Here is a 19,172-nt window from a genome sequence, read left to right as displayed (position 1 = left end):
CAATGAGAATTTCACATATCTCGCTGCTTGATTTTTTTTCTTCCACGAGACTCACAGTTTGAGGTTGAGAAGTATGCTCTACTTTGATAATGACACCCCGAAGGGTAGCACTGGTAGAAAGATGAACGTGCAACAAAATCCCAGCTGCTGCTACTCAATGCAAACATTCAGTACATGTCGATGCTTGAACTCAGGTGGAGAGACCACCATATATCATTACATCGCCGTTCAAGGAAGCCTACATAATAAGACATAACGAACAATTCAGCTGGTATTTGAACCTACATAGCACAGAAAAGAGAAGAGATTGGTCTGACTCTTGTAAGCAAGCATCCGGCTAGTGATAATCTGTCAAACATTTGCACGCCTTGTGGTAATCTGGTTCACCACTTCTGAGAGGACGCGATTACATGCTTACTTGAACAAATCTCCCTGCCTGTCTAGTGGTGAGCATTAGTAGAAATGGGACGAGACAAACAGATATGATGCTACAAAAAGAAAACGTAATGATTTTTATGACGTTCCAGTCTTTCATATCTAAAAACATTGTGGGTAAAGAAACCAAATTTTTGCAAAACTTGAAGTTCTAGAAAAAAGCTAAAAGCAAAGACCAAGGTCTTGCAAGTGGGGTACTTCTGCTGTTATGTTCAAATTATGTTCCAAAAAAACCAAGAATACAGCTCCTTTGTGGTCAAAAGCACACCTGTTTGGGCACCTGAGGGCAGAATTACCAGATTGCCTACACACTATATATTAACAAAACAACCCAATGTATTATGTATGTACATTCAATCATATTTCACGTGGCACAATCTTAGCAGCATGAGTGGTAAAGACGTACAAAAAGTATGTAGCTCAGATTTTAAAAATCTATACCCCACTTCAAACAAATCTATTCTCCTTTGCTTCAGTTGTAGATAATTCTGCAAATAAACAATATGTGCCTAATACATATATCATTCGGAAATTAAGATGACCTGTAAAATAGAAGTGCAGATGCAAAGTTTCAGGACTCAGTCTCCCAATGTAGTTCATCTATGAAGTTCAGATCTGAAACTGAACTCAAATTGTTCATGTGAGGCTCTTCAAAGCCATAGGTTTAATTCAAGCTTAGCTGCAACATTATTATTATGAAGAAATCGTAATTACAAGGCTAAGATAGGCAGAGAAATTGGGAAAAAATGTAAGGCGAAGCATAATTTTAAGATGTAGGTAAATATGGAAGAATTATGTCAGTTAATTACATGCAGGAGAATGGAAATTATATGAGTTAGGACCATGACATTATTGAAAGTAATAACAGCCAGTAATATATCATAGATTATATGAGATAAGTTGAAGAAGAGTAGATCCTTTACAGGTGCAATCAGACAAGGTCACAAGTAAGTAACCACCGTATAGGCTATCAGCTATGGATGTGATATGAAAACTGGCCTTGCTTTAGGAAATAGTGTAGGGATAGAGGCTGAAATCCTGTTTAATTACCACTCAGTTTTTCAGAGGGAGCAGAACAAAAGCTGAAAGGAGATTTTCTGACTCATTGGATTAGCTATGATTGTAAACCATAGTGAAAACATCTGCATTTGACACAAAATGGTGTAATCATAGTGGAGGAGACCTTTGGAAACAGAACCATACTATGGACCTAGGGCTGGAAACAGGAACTAGAGTGAAAAAGTTCCTAAACCCTTAAAAACTCAGTAAACACGATAAAAGTCCCCAAATTAAGATTTGATTTTCAGGCTGCAAATAACAGAGGAAAGACATCAGAAGAAACTGTGCTAAACGTCCAGCGGAAATACATTTCCAATTGACCAAGGCCATTCTGCCTTTATAATGCTGACACCTGTATTTCTGATTTTGTCTCACCAAAGAGGTTTTCTAAAACTGTCAGTTTAAGCTGCACATGCAAAATACAATCTGTTTTTTCCTCAGGCCAGCGTTGTGTTGTTTTCTATTTTTTTTCTGGGCTCTGAAAGCACAGCTCTGATACAAATCTACATCTCTGTGTGCCTGCTGCATTAGTGATCACGCTCAATGGCCTGTCTGCTGTGTGAGATTATGGGGATACTGAAGGCAGGGGGCAAAGGATCAGCCAGGATGTGTCCAAACTTCAAATCGCTGGCTACACCCCTGACTGAAGTCTACATAAATTATGTCCACCACGTTCCCATCATTTATTTCTTTTGTCATTCCTTCAAAGAACTCGGTCGTATTCTGTCTGACAGGATTAAGTCTTGGTAAAACCATTGCTGATCTTCTTTTAATAACCCTTTCTCCTATAAATACCCAGCGCTTTCATCCCTAATGATTGATTCTCCTATCTTAACTTTCAGCCATATATCTGAGGATAGCTATTGAAAAGCAAGCTTCATCTGCCAAGGCAAGTGTAAAGATGAACTCAGGTGCCTCTATGCTTAAATGTCTGTGTATCTATTTATCACCTGTTAAGGTACAAACAGCTCATCATTACAACAACCACTGAAGACGAAAACGGTATCCTTACTCAGTCAATTCTAGAGCAGGAATCCTGGGTCTGGAAATACCGGTTTAACTTTTTTGAACATGAAAAGGAAAAAAATAACCCTTTATCACAGATATTTTTCTGTCAGAAAACCATTTCTCACCCTCTTCATCAATACATGTCTGCTACAACTAACACATACATACTTAAAAAAGTGACCAGTTTGTTCTAATACAGACTCCCAACTTTTAGAGTTTCAAGCTACAAAATATACTGTTTTATCATATTTGATTGGTGAAACTTTATGATACAATTGCAGGCAATAACTGAGGCTGTCATATATTCTAGTATTCATACTTGGTTAGTTACAGGGTGGTTTATTTCCTCCTGTTTGAAAACAGAGAAAAAAACATTGTATCGGCTCTTGCTAATACATGTTTGCATGCCTGTGTCCACTCTAGAACTCGCTAATGCAATTCCCTTCAGCATTTTGTAGGTCTCACTATTTCACTGATGGAGAAACTTCAGCTAGCCTGGAACTTGGCTGCTGAAATTTTGACTGACACCATGCATGAAAATCACATTACCCTGGTTGTAAAAAACCTTCTCTGGCTACCTGTAAAGTACAGGATTATGTGTAAAGTCCTAGTTATTAACTTACAAGTCCTTAAATTGACTTGGGTTTGAATACCTCAGAGACATTCTGGAACCATACATCCCCAGTCGTTTTCTTTGGTCTCAGTCAATTGGATTAGTTCTTTTTGGCTGAAGACATTGAGCTACAGGGCATTTTTAGTGTTTGCTCGCTCCTCATGGAATTCATTAACCATGGAGGTCAGACTAGCTGACTCTCTAACATGCTCTAAATCTGAACTTAAGGTATACATTTTCAGATTGCTTATTAGGATGTGTAAAAGTTATACGATTCTCTTTATTAGGTTTCTATAGTCTTTTCACATACGTACATATCAGTGAGTGTCAGTAATTTCAGAGCTAGAATTAGTCTCGTCTCAGGATTATTCTCCACCTATGCACTGCAGGAAAAAAAAATACAGTATTATTGCAACTTTTCCTAATAACTTTGCAAGGATCTGCAGAGAAGAGACTTGGCAGATGGAAACCCAATGCTTAGACAAGACATTCCTATCTTTTAAAGTACCTTTGACAACATGATCTAGATCAATATTTCCAGGAAGCAGAGCAGGCAAAATAAAGAGAAACTCTCTTTTTAAGTTTTTGAAGTCTTTCATTCAATTATTATATTTGCTTTTAAGATATTTATAACTGTCTTCCTTTTTCTCATCAGTACCCACCCAAAGAAGCTCCCGTGGTTTTAGCTAGTCTGCACCTCAGTAAACGAGCACTGAATTCAGGCATGAGACCAAATCAAGCTCTGATCTAAATAATTAATAAGACTAGATCAGATCATAAATTTACTGCACTAACAGGTATTCTTATGAACCCCTGTGTGGTGTGATGATACTTATATTCCATAGCGGTACTGCAGGTGGACAAATTCTAAGTTATATTCTAAACCAGAAAAGCATAATGAACTTAAAAGTTTGACTAATGAGATGCTCAGTCTAACGCTATCCAGTTTGGCCCTCCCCCTCTGTCCTAGGCAAAAGTCTTAACCAGCTGCAGCGAGGATCAAAAGAGGGATGCGCCTAATCCATGAACGTGCTCCCTGTATTGGTGCAGCATATAAAGAACAATGCCCTATCAGCAGTGTCTGAATAACTGTGTCTTGAGCTTGCATGCCAACAGTTACGGGTAGATGTCATCACTTTAAAAAATAAAAGCTGTTTCCATAGACATGCAAGACAGATCGGTGAATTTGCCTGGTTTAAATTAGGCTGAGTGGTTCATGCTGGCGTAAGGAGGGGGACGATATTTTAATAAAACCAGCCAAATCAAACCTTCCCTGCCCAATCGACTTTTCACAGAACAGGCTGACAAGGTATTAAAAGCTGTTCCATTGCATTCGGCATGTGAAAAGGGTGCCTGGCATCTAGATTTAATAGAGCCCTAAATAGCTATAGATAATTTATTCTAGCTATGGCTTTAAGTTCTGTTTTTCAGAGAATATGAGTCTTACAAAAATGGTTTCCATGCAAATCAAAACCAGCTGAAAGCTTGCCAAGGCCAAGATGTAATTTAAGATGGCATTTAAGCTGCTCCGTCTCTTCTGCCTCTAGAGATATCATCATAAAATAAAAGAATTCATCAGGTAATGTTTTCTTCATTATTCAACCGCACAATTCTGAAGTGAAAAAGATAATTAGACATACAGTGCTGTCGACACATAGTTTATGAGGAGATTCTGATTAATTAGCTATGGTAAAAGGTCTTTATATAGTCATAATTAATTTATATTTCAAGAAAAAAGGCAAACAGACAGTACACAGATTTTAATATTTCTTTCCTCTGACAAATTTATCAAAGTAATTCTGAAGTTCTGTTGAACCTATTGCACTTCATTGTTACTTTATAAAGCAGGAAACAGACAACTAATATTGACTTTCCTGGGACCCAGACAGCTTAACACTCTCACACCACTCTGAAAAATGCATATTTTCTCTGCTGAACCAGCAAGCAAAACACTGTGAGCTGCTCACCAAGACACATATTGGTCTGGAATACATTGAACCAGCAACGCAAAATTTGGATGTAACACACAAGTTGCCTTCCAAGTTCCATCATACTTCCTTCTACCAAATTGACCTGATTTATAGTAGGACTGAGGTCAAAAGGTGATTATTCCGTATTTCCTTTACTTTTGCACATTGAGTATTAGCCAAAGGAGTTAGACATATTGTCTTCATATATTGTCATGTTAGCTCTGTGCTCGTGCTCACACTCACATCTAAACTCCCCTCACTGACCTCACAGGTGCATGTTGATTTACGCTCTGGTTAACACCGCGGTGAGCCAACCAGCGCCGCTGGCAAAGAGAAGCACGACGCAAACTCAAGCAAATTCAAGTGTGCAGAAGAAATGCAACCTGTTCAAACCACATGGTACAGAAAAAGGGAGCCCGTAGTCAGGGACAGGCAACAAAGACAAAGCCACAGAGACTAAATTGTGTATTTTCAGTAAATTACTGTCAGGGATTAATTTAATCCAAATAAGAGAGATGAAAACGTGAGTGATCTTTGAGACAGTCTTAAAACTGTATCACTGTGTTTTCAGGTATAATAGCCATAGCACCTATGTACTATGATATAAAGTTTTGTTTTTTTTCTGAAACAAACACATTATGAATTCACGTTTGGCTGTGAGGCTAAAGGTACAAGCACACATGCAACCACCAGATTCTGATGAGGGATTGATGTTCCCTTCTTTCAGTCACTTATTCTGAGAGAGACTTAGAGGTAAAGTCTCCACTTGGGACCTTCATCAACAACCACTGGGGACTGTCGGAGTCTTTCCAATTTAATTTGGCTCAGCGCTTTGAAAATGCTCAGGTGGCACTTCAGCTACGAGCGGAATTAGAAAGACTGCAAAAAACCCTGTTTCTTCTCTTGTTTCAGCAAGAACATTAGTGATAAAAAGTAGCTTAAAAATCCTAAACTGCAAGATGCCAAGTAATGTCCATTCAATTTCTGGTTAAGCTTATTTGATGCAGTATATTACTCAGAATGATTTGGAGCTATAAAAAATGTTACAATAGTGAAGATTCCTGAATAAATAATTCTCAGTTAAGTGTTAGCACCTAATTATATTAACTTATAGTAATTACTGATTCAATTACGAAATTGAAGATTAACCTGAAAATGCAGACTGGCTAATTTATTTTTATGATAGCTATACACTAATAGTACATGTAGTTGGGCTTCTCTAGGCACAAGCAAGTTAAGGGTTATTTTAACACTCATTTAGGAAGCTAAATAATCTTGCAACATTTTAATATACGACTAGAATACCTACTGAATTGTGTTTGACACAGTGTTGCATTTTATTTTTCTACAGTCTGTGGTATCTTGCGTAGAAACAGGGGTAGAAAAAGACCTTGATATCTATAATCTCTGATTATAGTCTTCATTTTTTTCCAGTCAGAATTTCATGTCAGAATCTGACTTTTATAATAAGTAAAAGAACCAAACATGTTTGTGTTTGGATTTTCTGTTGGGAACAGGAAAGTTAGAGAATGCTTTGTGTTTCAAATTGGGGTAGAGGGGAGAATAGGTGCAACAGTCAGTTCAAATGATTTTAATTAAGTATTTAGGGACAGTATTTGACTATTAAGAACAGTGAGGTAGAGTGAGGTGAAGATGACACAGGTAAAGCTTCCTTTGGGTCAGGGAAGATGGACTTGATGAACTCCTGAAATTCCTTCCACACCTCAGATTTTCTGAAGGTGCGTAAAATAAGACTCCTGGTGTTTTGATCTCTTATGTAATCTCATTATTATAATTTTTTCAAAACACAGTAAAATAAATTAAAATAGAAATATCATTTTAGTTTATTCAGCATAGCAGAATAACTGCAAACTTTCCATATTGTGTGCGACTAAGGAGAGAGTTTTGCCACAGATTTCTACTTTAAAGTCACATGACTGAAAAAATCACAGCATGCCCTGGAATCTTAAACAGGTAATTTCTCCCAAGTCAAACTTTCTGTGATGATTTATTTATTGTGCTACTTACAATAAATATCATGATTCTCAACTACAAAGATAACAAGCTGTACTTGCGAGCGGTACATGTCGCATATTTAAGAAGTAACAAAGCAGCGAAGATTACTTCACGTGTACAGATTATATATTATTTGTTAGTGTGTCACTTCCAGTGCTCTTTCTTTTCCAAGCAAAAGTATAAAAAACATGTGATTAGCTATGACACTTTATGTGTTAGCTTTTACCCAGATAAATGTCAGATTTAGATAATCCTATGGTATCTATGCTTCAAATACTTAGAAACATGACTCTGGAAGTTTAAGAAAATATATACATACATATTATTGAGATTAGTACACCAACTAGTACAGTCCTGCAATAATAATGTATGGGGCATGACTGAGTTTAGCAACTATCTCCAAACACTTCCTGTGTCAATTAGTGGAAACCAAGTATTATATATGGTAAAGGGGGGTGGATTATTCAGTAAAGACGACTGCTAAATATATAATTTCTCCCTAATTCGTCTCGGTCCTAGCACGTTTTTAAACATTTCAATCTCAAGTATATTTGTAACTTTTAGGAAGATAAAATGTAGTATATATGGCTTCAAAAAGTTACTGCTCTGGTTAATTCTTTCTCTTCCAATGTATGGGCTTTTACATAGGTAATTGGTTTTTCCTCTACCATTCCTTTTTGTCTATATTTTTCCCATTTTAAGTACCAAATTCCTACTGAGTGCTCAGACATCTAAGCATCCGTATTAATACGATTGCTGTAAAGGCAAAACATCTTTCAGTTTTAAGAGGAGTTCCTAAAACTGGTCAACTTTTTTAGCCCATCATGGGCTAAATATCTGTTAATGGTCTGCAACCCTTACAAAATGTGGTATTTATTAGACATGCCGTTCTTGGGAACTGGACCTTGCCGGAAAATTTTGTAATTAATCCCCAGGCATTCAAATCCTTTTCAATAATTACTTTCGCTTTTGAATTTGTCTTTTAAGACACAGCCAAAAGCCATATGCACAATGTCACTACCTTAAAGGGAAACATTATGTCTTGTAGAGCATCTCAGAGAAACAAATAGTTTTAAGCGTATCCCTAGATCTTACTCCTGTGTCTCATACCATGCTGCTATGCAAGAAAGTGGAAAAATCCAGGCCCTGGCAATTTGTTCTTTTGACTCGCTTTGCTTGTCAGTCTCAAACTGGAAAAATAAAAAGAATTTAAAGATAATGGGAAAAAAAAGAAGTTATTTCTTTGTACAACCTCATTTAATTTTTGGAGAAAGTCAGATTGTTTCACACTTAAAGAGAAATCTGTCACTACATAGCATAAAGTAAATAAGTTCTATAGGAGTTCACTGTCTCAGCACCGCTTTCATCTCACCCTTTCCACTTCATCACACATTTACTGCATGTTTCAGTTACTTCCAAGACACACTGTTTACATTCTCATAAACACTTAAGGTTCTAAGAATTCATTACTATTAAAAAATTGGAAATTTGAGTACATGAAAGGATGGTAGGAGAGGCAAACGAGCTTTCCAATACAAAACAGAATTTGGCACTGGGTATGCAGAAAAAGATCTGTGAACAGCAAGGTTAACCTCATACTCGAGTCCTCCCTTTACCATTGCTGCTAAAATCTATTTCTTGCTGACGGTTAACTCACAAATGCAAAAGCTACACACCTGTCTGCCAACTATGCACAGCTGCATAGATCTTGTTGCTGATCCAACCATCTGCAAAATGTGGCAGCCAGTTAATGCACAAATCCATAGCACCTTTAGGAAACAATTCTGAATTTGCCAAGCGCTGCCTGCAACTCAAAGGAGACATCCGTTCTTTGCAATTCTTGATGAATAACACTAGATTCAATTTGGGACCCTAAATGGACAGGCCAGCCAGTTTTAGTATTTCTGAGTTTCATCAAGGGCTTGATATAAAACAGGTGGGTTTTGATTCATACACCAAAATAGACGGGCTAGAGGAATCAATCGCACTTGTATCTACCCATAATAAAACAGAGGGCAGCAAGGAAGGTGCAAATCTTAAAAAATCCCATCCAGAAATCCACATCAGATAGACTTCTGCTGTGTACACACAGTTCAACATATAGAAAATATGTAATTGGAGCTTTCTGAGACTTTAAAATATATGTAACTAGATATACTAAGAATTTAGACTGAGAACACTAAATTTAGAACTTAGAGTACTCAGCACTGATTTAACTGGGCCCTTATCAAAACATTCATTTCCTTAGCAAAAAAATATAAATGGACCAAAGCTGTGCAGTTTTGAAGAAATAAAGGATGAAGAAAGTCTACTGAATACTTACAATATAAATGATGGGCTGTTAAGAGATAAGGGATGATATACATGATGTTTTTCCAGCTCTTAAACTACACCCTTCTCTTGGAAACCAGCTCTGTGTAACTTGCAAATAGGCAAGACAACATTTAATGAGAAAAGAATAGGATTCTCTATTTATAAGTATCACCTCTAATTTTTTAACCACACTCCAAACCCAAAGCTTTTGCAAAATTACTGTTGAAAAATAATGAGATAAAACAAAATTATGGTTTAAATGTGCTAAATCATGATGATCTGCCTGATGCTCTCTGTATAGAATTACGAAGAAACATTTTCCAAAATGCTTGTTGATTTGCAACCATTAATTCCTCTTTTATTTAAACAAATATTTCCTCCTGAAGTGTTTATTTCTAATCAAAGGCCATTTAAGATATTTTTAAAAAATTAAATAGCACCCACTTAAAATGTGTTCAGTAGACTCTTTCATCCCCCAAAATACACATACCAATTATCTTACCTTCTGCACAGACTGTTCTATCCCAAAGAATCCCAATGTGCTTTGCAAATATGTTAACAACGTGGCATGTCAACTTCCACCGCTGACACACAAGCGTTAGTTCTGAAACCATCAGCACTTGGCAATACTGTGTAAATGTCCAAAACAAAAGCGAAGAATCAGTTATCTGTCTAGGGGGCAAATATAATCATTTAACTTGGAATCGGATCGGGATTAAGCATCGGGGTTTACAACCCAGTGGTTATTATTGCATTTTAGTGGTATCTTGGTGGTTAGCATCCTTGAGCTGTGTAATGGGTGATAATGCTTGATTGGGTGAGTGCATCAGGAAGAAGGGTGCTACACAATGAATACACCTGATTTTTGTTTTGTTATGTTTTAATAAAAGAGTTGAAACCTTCTTCTCCAAAATACACATTTGGTATAGTTGAAAGGAAAGGAATTCTGGGGTGCATGTAGGTAGGCTGGTTGCAGCAACTGCAGCATCTAGAAGCTGCTCACACGACGTCCCTTCTGATTTTAGATTCCAAGGGATTATCCAGCTTTCCTCTGGGTATCACCTGGCATATTCCTGCCATACCACCGACACTAAAATGAGTTGATTATTGCAGCTACAGAGATGACCCATACGGGAAGGATCTCAGGCTGGTCACTTAGGCTGCCCACATGGCCTGATACTGTGGTAGCCCAACAAGGACTATCACAGTAGGTACTAATGCTCTTAAACACAGTACAAGGCATTACAGCTAAAATACATAATGATTTCACGGTTCACAAATTTTGTTTTAGGAAACAATAAATTGTGTTTACATTCCCTGGTTATAAAGGAGGATGTGAGAATTCCTGGGTTGTTCCAAAAATGTAAAGCAGGATCAGCAGCACAAGATGTTGAAGCAGAAGCATTTCCCTGAGAAGCAGCCAACTTAGAAGTGGAATATGGATTAATGTCATCAGGAGCAGCGGCAAGAACTGCACAGGCAGTCTGATGGGGCACTTTCCTCGCACATCACTCTGCGGCTCTACAGCTGAGCCACTCAGAAAATCACAGCTGAAAAATTTTGTCCAGAACTATCAAGCAGATTTGCACCCTCTCTACACTCTGAATTTTACAGGTTACTGAATAAAGATGAATGAATATCTTATGTAGCAGGTGCAATTTTGATCTGTGGAAAAAAAAAAAAAAAAGTAGCTCCGCTACTGTACATAGTGATGGCTTAAACTAGGGTTTGATGTGCCACAGAGGATCTTCGCAGAGGTCTGTAATCTCTTGTCAGATGAGGAAAATAAAAGTTGTTTTCAAACAATTCGGTCAATCTCCTCTTCAAATTCTTTTTGCTCTGCAAAAGCTGTATCTGAGAAATCTCTAACACGTTTTGATATATCAAGGTAAAGCTAAACGAATTTTCTTCTTTAACATGTCATTTTGAGATTACCTAAATACTCTCATTAATTATAAACTCACATGAAATATGCTAGAAATCAGTCTTCCACATTGATTCAAGGGTAGCATTAATTTCAGTTTAACTGGCTATAGTCAACAAACCTGCAGGGAGTTTCTGTACCTATAATACTTCTCTTAGTCGAAACTGGCTGGCAAGTTCAAAAATTATTAAGGTCTTAATTACTAAATGACTGATAGTCTGACTGCAAACACCATTTTTCTTCAGAAACACAGAAGATCAACCAATACTTATAAACTTTTTCAAGTGGCAAAAGATATTTAAATGTAAGCTGCACAAATTCAAGAATGTATTTTGTCAGTTTTAAAACATTCTGAGTTCCCATAGGGCAAATTTACATCACCTTACTAGGTTCAGTTAAAATATATATATATATATTCTAGAAGCCTGGGTTTACCTTCTACAATGTCTCAAGGCAAGTTTCTGAAATTGCAAGTACCAGAAGTGACAGCACACTTTCGAAAACATAAGCTTCTGTTTCCAAAGCCCCGAATGTTATTCTTACTGACTTTCAGACACAGAAAAGCCTTATTATTCACCACACATACTCAGTCTAGTTTCTTTGCTCTTGTCTGGATTGAGTTGGTTTCTCACAGTGTCTTTACTTCTGTCACTTGAGTTTGCTCCTATATATCTGTGTTCCTACTAACATTCTAAAAAAGCTGAAGAATTCAAAGTAATAAGTGAGTTTTCCTATATGACTGTCTATAGTATTTACCATTATAGCTTTAGCTTCAACAGACCTTCATGCTACCTAAGGACTTGGTAATTCTTTGTTTTGCGAAGACTTCTGAACATTAAAGATTTTCTTGTGTTCTCCTACTTAGGGTGAAATAGCTTTGACCATGAAGAACACAACTCTGTAAGATTTCAGGGTAAAGATAAAGTATGAGTACCTCCTTATTCATAGACCTTATACCACGGTATCACATGATCACATGGCTTTTATTACCTAGCACGTCCTGGGAGCAGGTGAAAAATAAAACCATTCCTAATTTTAATACTAAAGATCAACCCTGCCCAGAGAGTTCCTTTACCCCAACGGGTTATTCTTTTCTGCCACCAGGAAACAAATCAGTCTTTCAATCCCCATTCTACCGATGGGAACACTGAGGGAGCAAGAACAAATGACCTATCAAAAATCTTTGAGTGGGATCAACATCATACATAGGATCTCATAACTTCCAAATCAGTTCTTTGACCACTGGCCAGTAGCTTCAAATTGTGATCCTGGGCCCTTGCAAACAGTCAAATTGACCGTACAGTCACAATAATTATGCATTTCAATGAGCCAATTTGTTATTGTAATTACAAGTTTAATCTGAATTCTGTGTATGTAATACAATTTCAAACTACCCCGAGTATGTTTCTCATAGTAGATTGCAATTTTTAATTTCCTGACACTCTGCAAATGTCAGAGAAGCGTTACTGCGATCCCTATGCCTTTTAATATGCCCCAAAGATAAGTGAATCAAGATGAAAAAGATCCATGAACCATAGGCAGCCTCATTATCCATACTCTCAGTGCTGTTCATTTCCTAAGGACTGTTCTATACGAGAGAAATTATCTATATTCTATGTATACCATAGCAGGATAGATCTGTTTTCCATCTGCTACATTTTTGCCCCTCTGAACTTTACTCCCCCTGTTGGTATATTGTCTATATTTTTCCCATTTTAAGTACCAAATTTATACATTTCACCCCATATTTTTAGCAAAATACACAAAAAACCCCAACACAATTGTTATATACTCTTAGAAATGAATTAGGCCTTAACAGTTAGCTACCTCATTTTGTTCTAAAATTCAACAAACTCTAAGAAAATCTCTTTTTATACAATCTTTTGGATATGTCATTTGCCATTTATATTTGATGGCCTTAAGGAAAAAAAAAGTTACAAAAAGGTATTAATGCAAGTAGATAATAAAGCTGCATTCTATAAATCTATAGCAGCTTACAGTAATCATTAAAGCATGCAAAACTCTTTCATCTATTCAAAAATATGCAGTGCACAGAATGCCTGCTAAGGTGCATGACAAGTCAGAGTTAAATATATATTAATAAATGAATTAGGTTCATAAATAATAGCCATAATGACATTTTAGGAGACAATAAGTCTGAGGATTGTCAGAAAATGGTTGATGTATGAGCTTCACGTCTCAGTGATTCTTCAAAATGAATAGGCTTTGCGAGGTAGTTCAGAACCACGACCAGCCTATTTCCTTGAATAATTTACTTGTTGTCAATTTGTACAGCCACATTACACATGCAAATTGTGCTGCCTGTGCAAACACCACTTGGAGATGATAAAAACAAATTTACGAAGGCTATAGAGGAAGGATTTATTTCACTTTCTCGCCCAGGTCAAGCAATACATGTATCTGACGATTGTGTGTACCCAATTTTGTTGTAATTATATCAGCAAATTATTCTTTATAATCTTATTATTTTTAGCAGTCTCCTTGTGCTTGGGATAATTAGCTTTCTTCACTCAGTGTAAAAACAATTCAACTTGCCAGCTAGGCAGGGCACAGCTCCATTATCTGTTTTGGGTTTAAATTTATTCCCTATATTCTTGGACACTTTGTGTAAATTAAAAATTTCATAGTCCCTAATACTGTACACGCTGTTCATTCAGTGATGAATTAAGGTCCCTAAACCTCTACGTTTGCTATTAGATATCTCACCCACTTTATATGTTAATCTGTGCTAATGAATTCCACAACCCCTAGCCACAGCGAGATGACTAAAATTATTACCACTTACAGAGATATGCCTTTTTCATTTAAAGTTCAATTCAAATTGCTCCCATAAACAGTCTGCCACACAAAGATACCTTCTTTAAAGAAGAGTTACTTACCTGTAAGTAGAGTTCTCTGAAGGTAGCATTATCTTTGGATACACATTCCTCAGCCACGTGACTTCTGGTCTGTGGCAGGGGGGAGTGGATCCATCCCTTGATAGTTGAGACTTTTCCTCCAGGCACTTCATTACCTCTGCGGCTCCTGTGCCTCTAGGGTTATTTATACCCGAGCCTGTCAACGCAACTGCCCCTCACCTTCTGATGTAGGCCCTGGAAGGGGCTGAAGAGCAGAGGAGCTCCTTGGAGAGGTGATTGCATTGATAGAACATCTACGCAGCGCTTGGCAATGAAGGAGTCTCAGGTAAGTGTCTTCTTCCCTCTCAAGACGCTACCTATGAGCCTGCCATTCACCACAAGGACAGCCAACCTGGTGAAAAAAAACACGTAACAAAAAAGCTGGTATGGTATTACATGTGTCGCACAAGAGCCACCCAGGTGTCAGTGGGCCCGTGGTGCAGCCACTTGCGCTTTGCAGGCAGCCTGGATGCACAACCAAATTCCTACCACTCTCAAAGGAAAAACTTTTAAATATTACACTTCCCTCACTAAAGGAGAACAGCAATACCCTTCGCTGAGTAATCGTGTTTCAAACCAGTAGAGGGCATTGGCATACACAGAGACTAAATAGATTCATTAAGGTAGCTTGAAAAATCAGCTGTTATTTATATAAATAACACAACAGCACATTTCATATACAGTATGGAGCATCAAAAATAGCCCTTCAAAGTTAAATCAACACAAAGCAAAATTTAAAAGATTGAGATCCTTGTAAGACTTTCCAGTTACATAGACCTGTATTGCAGTACAAACACTAAATTAATTTTATCTAATTTCCTTGAAAAGTACTTAAAATAGTGCTGTTTGCTTCACAAACACAACCAAGGAGAGGTCAAGTGCCTTGCCCTGGCTCCACATCTGAGTGCCACAGGATGGAACTCCCAGCTGTAAGGCTCACTATTGTGCTTCTAAAAAATAACACTTAATACACAAAGAAAAACTCCCCGAGAGGTTGAGAAAACTGCTCTGCATGTGCAAAACGAGTCAGATGATATTTCATTTAGTATATGGCAGAAGGGTGTTTCTCTTCTATTGCCAGAGCAGAGGAAATGTATCCAAGACCCCAATCCAGTATATGGACTTTGTGTTCATTACAACAAAATTAGGACTGCTGTATTTGAGTTGCTAAAATTTGTCTTATACTAGGTGAACACCCTTAGATAGGGGTGATCTCTACATTGCAGAGAGTTATATGGCTGCAGGTTCCACAAAACACATACCACAAATGTGGTTGCAGCATCATGTCTCAAGGAGCTGCATAAATTTTATGTCACTTAACAAGAAGTGAACTTCATACCCACATTGCGCTACCACTGCTGGTATCCAAACAAGTCACCTCCAGGTTGGTATTGGTGCATCTGCAGCAGCTCAGTTACGCTTCTGCCTTCTGCAAAAAATTATTCTAAGAACCCAGATCATCTGTACCTTTTACGCGCTTACACTTTTTTGGTAGACCTACTCCATGAGATTAACTAGTCTAACCATTATTTGCTACTTGGCTTGACATAATATCTAAAATCTGCCACAGACCTTCAGTGGCAATTTAAAGCTAGTTGGCTAAAACGTCTCTACCTGTTTGTGCTCATTCCCTCTTCCCTATCCACACCCGTAGTATCACCACTCTTACAGCAGGATCTGATCTGCTTTTGAATCAGTTCCTAAACTGCCATACTGTTCAATGCTCATAGTCAGAGTTAATCCATGCAAAATACAGGACAGAAAGCTGTGGTGGTTTCATAATTGGACCAGATGTCCCTAACTGAGGGGCAGGTAACATCTGTTTGAAAGGCTGACCCTTTGAAAGCTGGCCTGATAGTTTCAGCTTCCCAACGTATCCCACTGCCAGCGCCTGCCAGTGTCCTGAACAGTCCAAACGGGACCAAGACTGGCACAGTTCATGGCTTCAACAGACAAACGTGATGAAAGCTCTTTCTACCAGTGAGGTACTAAAGTTGAAAACATCTTCCTCATTCCTCACAGTTAAGCCTCTGATAAGAATAATAACTGAGTGCAGATCTTTCAAGTTTCAATCAGGAATTTTGAACAAAAGGTCTTATGTCCTCCCTGAATACTGTGTGCTGATACTTTTTTCAAAAAAGTAGGCAAAGCAACTTGCTTATGTACTGCTGATGCTTAAAAACACAGACATTTCTTTCTATGTCTATGGACAGAATTTTCATCAAAATGCAAACCTCAGAGGAACAAGGATATACTAAATGGCAGTATGACAATCTTCTCAGTAAAATCTCTGGGGTTGATCTTATGTTGTTTAGTTATGTAGTGCTATCAAACAAGCAAATTCAGAAGCATCCAAACAGACCTGCTCTGATGCTGCTTAACAAGGAGCCTGCGGACTAAGTGTGGGGCTCTTCCTGGCTAGGACAGATACAAGGACTAAGAAGGGAGCACACAGCAACACTTCTCACCAGCGCACAGGGGATTACTCAAGCTCATTCGTCTTCAGAAGACTTTACTTTATTTCATCCCTTTCCATTTTTTTTGCTTAGTGTTCTTGAGACCATGGGAATGAGAACACAAGGGGACCTGAGATTTAGATGAACTGACAGAAGACATCTGGGACATAAACTGACCGTGGGCACACGTGGCCAACTTGTGCTGAGGTGTAACAGCTCCGTGCACTCTGCTCCGCGCTCGTGGCCTCATCCAAACCCCATTTCCCCCATTGCAGACAATGGAAATATTTCTACACACGATAATGGGCTTTCAATCAGGGCTCAGGCATGGGCCTGCCTGGATGACAGTCTTACTTTGATTGAGGTAAAGAGAGCTCAAATTACAAAACAACATTACTACTTATAATATATACTACAGAATATTTACTAGTATACTTTAATGTACAGCCTCAGATAATGTTATTTGGAGATTTCCATTAATTGTCTCTATGATGGTTCTTGTAATGTTTGTTTAGCAAGAATTAATTTGGTTCTTATATGGCACTGTATGTGGGAAAAAACCCTCTGTAATCCTTTCAACTGACTTTAAATGCTCATTTGAATATAATTATTTTAAAGGATTAATAAAAATTATTTTTTAAGTTAGCAACAAATTAAAAGTTTAGGAAAAATAACAGAGGTTATTTTATTGTCTTTACATCTCTTTTAAAAATCATATTAGTTTTCCTTTCCAACCCTATTTTATTGTATTAAAATATAATCATGCTAGAAAAATTTCTCATTATGTTAGCAAAAACGAATACAAGGTAGATAGTATACTAACACAATGACTGTAATCTGCTAATACAATAAGGCCTTCCTATTATGTTTAACCAAGAATTCAGTTCTTGATCATTTCAACATACTGCCAAAATGGTCTCTAAAGGATAAAATGTAATATATTTCCATGTGTAAGAAAACGTTTCTGATGTGCTCATTTATTGCTAAAAAAGAAACAGCTAATGATGCATAATTTATGTTGCAGTAGATTCCATTTCTGTACTAGGAAATTGTGTCTATTTTGTGGAAATAAGCATGTAGGTGATTATTTATGATTAGCTAAACATGGCTTCGAGCATATGTCTGAGGAAATAGTTCAGGCATCTACCGTGTCCTGAAGCCCAAGAATCTCAGCTCTAGCTGGTCTGAAGAAAATAATTCCACTGTGAGAACCTGCCATGGGGACCGTTCACAGCCATCAGCTTTCCTCATACCTGACAGATCCGTCCATTCTGTTACACTTATTCATGAAGAGTGTTTCAAAAAGCGCCCAAGCAATGCTGAATACTGTAGATAATAATCAATACTTTGTACCCAGAAACTAGCAGCATATTCTCTTTCAGTGAAAACAAGCAAAGATGTGGAAAAATGCTCTGTTTAAGCTCAATACAGCACACACTGCCAAATGTGGTGGTATGAAGACCAGGAGTAAAAATAGCACCAGAAACACAGACCGGTTACCCAAATGAATACAGGATATTCTCTTCTCAAGCAAACTTGCTCAAGATGACCTCAGGAGAGCACTAACCAGCAGCACCATAGTGCTACACACTAGTACTTGCTTACTCTACAGTGACAGTAGAAAGATGAACCCCCAGAGCTGCCGTTTTCAATTCCTGATTCTCTCTACAGAGATTTCGGTAGCAGGAACTGCATATTTCTCTTGCCACAAGACAATACATCTGATAAACCATAACAACTGGGACTCAAAGTGGTATCCGTAAACATCCAACAGCAGAAGGTAAAGGTAGGGAACGGAGATACAGGGGAAATCAACTAGAACCTGAAAATTCATAGAGATCCTCAAAGATTCAAATTAAATTTGGTGTTACATCTAATTGCAGTAGCCCTTCCCTCTGAGGTTCAGGTAGTTTTTAATAACAGCATAATAAATATCTAACCTGTAATTACTGTTGTACTAGTTTGGTGTTTCACAGCCATCTCAGGGGCATGACTCATTTTACTCATAAGAATCATTGTTTTGCAGGTCTCCAGGACAGGAATTCAAGCGAGAAAGGAAGTTAGATCAGTTGACCAAAAGGAAATAAATAAGATTATTTGAATATTTGCTATGGTATTTCTACACCATAGCAGCCCTCCCATAGTTTGATGTAGGCACATCAGTGTTTGTCACAGGCTGTGCTGTCTTCTCCTGTTAAGTAGCCAACAATCTCTTTTGTAGCTTCAGCAATCACTGATGTTTTGAATACAAATGCTTCTAGATTGGTGAAAGACAGGGAGGACTTTCCACCTTTCTCCTCATAGAAGAACCTGTGAGAAGTCAGTTTGTTGTCAGGGAACTGGAGATTGGCTTTTTAAATTAGAAATACAATAATTTTGTAAATAACAAATGAAATGCAGGTGAACACTTGAGTACTTCATTGGTGTGCACTGAGTTGGTTTGTCGATACTAAATAAGGA

Source organism: Streptopelia decaocto (genome assembly GCF_964273445.1).
Source record: "Streptopelia decaocto genome assembly, chromosome: 5".
Taxonomy (NCBI): domain Eukaryota; kingdom Metazoa; phylum Chordata; class Aves; order Columbiformes; family Columbidae; genus Streptopelia; species Streptopelia decaocto.
Note: the sequence above shows the minus strand (reverse complement) of the source record.